Consider the following 2,612-nt stretch of genomic DNA (forward strand, 5'->3'; position numbering starts at 1 on the left):
GTATTAGCGTCCACATCCAAATGGATGCTAATAGCCGATCGAAAAGATGAATATTAGCATCCACTCTACAGTGGACGCTAATAACTCGACCCTAATATACACACGGGAATTATTCAAGAGGCGGGAAAAAGATCAATAGGGTCGACAAAGTCGACCCTAAAGAGTAGGTAGAAAAATTAAAAAAATAAAATTGATGACCAATAGCATCCACTAAAAGTGGACGCTGAAGACCAATTATTAGAGTCGACTTCGAAAGTCGACCTTAAAGAGTAGGTAGAAAAATTAAAAAAAAAAAAAAAAATTGATGACCAATAGCGTCCACTAAAAGTGGACACTGAAGACCCATTATTAGGGTCGACTTTGAAAGTCGACCCTAAAGAGTAGGTAGAAAAATTAAAAAAATAAAATAAAAATTGATGACCAATAGCGTCCACTAAAAGTGGACGCTGAAGACCCATTGTTAGGGTCGACTTTAATGGACCCTAAAGAGTATGTAGAAAAATAAAAAAAAATAAAATAAAATAAAATTGCTGAGCAATAGGGTCGACTAAAAGTCGACGCTGAAGAACCATTATTAGCGTCCACTTTGAAAGTGGACGCTAATACCTACTCTTTTGGGTCGACTTTAGTGGACCCTAAAGAGTATGTAGAAAAATAAAAATAAAAATAAAAAAATAAAATTGCTGAGCAATAGGGTTGACTAAAAGTGGACGCTGAAGACTCATTATTAGCGTCCACTCTGAAAGTGGACGCTAATACGTACTCTTTAGGGTCGACTTTAGTGGATCCTAAAGAGTATGTTGAAAAATAAAAAAAAATAATTAAAAAAATAAAATTGCTGAGCAATAGGCTCGACTAAAAGTGGACGCTGAAGACCCATTATTAGTGTCCACTCTGAAAGTGGACGCTAATACTTACACTTTAGGGTTGACTTTAGTGGACCCTAAAGAGTATGTAGAAAAATAAAAAAAGAATTAAAAAAAAAAACATTGCTGAGCAATAGGGTCCACTAAAAGTGGACGCTGAAGACCCATTATTAACGTCCACTTCGAAAGTTGACGGTAATACCTACTCTTTAAGGTCGACTTTAGTCGACCCTAAAGAGTATGTAGAAAAATTAAAAAAAAAAAAAAATGTGGGGTGTGGGGGAAAGTGACCGAAAATAGGTCACGTGGTGTGCTGTCTGAGTGCGCTCGATCGCACACATGGTGCGATCGATCGCATTCGGCCAGGGATGTGCGTGGTGATTCTGTTATTGCGATCGAACGCACCCAAGGTGCATTCAATCGCAGTAATAGAATGGTCAAAGCCAATATTCGATTACTGCGATCGATAACACCTTGGGTGCGATTGATCGCAATAACAGAATGGCTCAAATATATATATGAATTTTTTTTTTTAAAAAAAAAGGAAAAATTCTTCTATTTCAATTCCATCCTCCTAAACAAAGATTTTAATTTGTATATATTTGCCATTTGGTTAGGAGTTACATTTGGAGGATAAAGTTTTCATTTGGGCTAATTTGAAGAGTTAATTCCCATTTCATTATTCATATTAAATTTTACAGATCTAATAGTGTATATATATTATATGATGAATATATTGATACCTTATGGAAAGCTTTTACACTATTAAATATAACAAAATAAAATCTAAACCGTAAAATAATTCCTCTCAGTTTTAAGTGAAAATATATTGATACCTCGCAATTCAACAACCAGCCGTGTGCAAATACGGGGTCATTCCCATAAGAAAACACAAAAGCAAGTAAAAAGAAACAAAACTAAACACAAATAAAAAGATTAACTTAAAACATACTAAACAAAATAAAAAGGGTAACCTATGGGGTGCCTCCCATGAGCACTAAGTTTAACGTCTTCAGCCAGACGGTAGTCCCTGCTTACTGTTGTCCAGAAGATGATGCTCCTGCAGATGGTGGTGGCAACTGGCTGAGAATGGACTGCATCAATTCTTCTAAGGCGCCTAGGCATTTGTCCATCAATTCTTTATTTTCCCGAGCCTCCTTTCTTTGGCCAACCAACTCTCTCCGAAGGCCCGCTATTTCTTCACTAAGTGAGCGGTTTCGTGCTTCACGAAAAATTGTCGGGGCCTTCTCCTCAACTGCCTCTGAGTCAACTACAGGTTCATCTTCGGCCATCGGCTCGGCCTCATACTCTTCCGCACCAACTGCTGGTGCTGGAGCTACCCGGGGCATGTGGGAGAGGCTCTTCTTCCATTGGCGAATGCCAAATATGGGAGTAGTAGTGACTGGTTCATCAGCTGCGGTACCCTTGATGCCTTTCTTCCGGAGGATGTAGGAGATTAAGTATGGGAAAGGCAACCCCCATGAATGTGTGGACTCCGCTCCTCCAACGTGCACCCCATTCTAAAATTTGTAAATTTGGTTCCAAATTATGTCGGGTATGGAGTACCAAGCACCTTTATGGAAGGCGTAGAGTGATCGAAGAAATTGATCTCGCCTCTGACTTTTGTGCCCCAAGGGAAAAGCATTACGATGTAATACGGAGTCCACAAACCAAAGCTGTTGAGGTAGCTTGGATCGGCTACCGGCATTTTGGTGGGAATCGGAATATATCCCTTTACACATGTCC

This window comes from Corylus avellana, chromosome ca9, assembly GCF_901000735.1.
Source record: "Corylus avellana chromosome ca9, CavTom2PMs-1.0".
In the NCBI taxonomy this organism is placed as follows: Eukaryota; Viridiplantae; Streptophyta; class Magnoliopsida; order Fagales; family Betulaceae; genus Corylus; species Corylus avellana.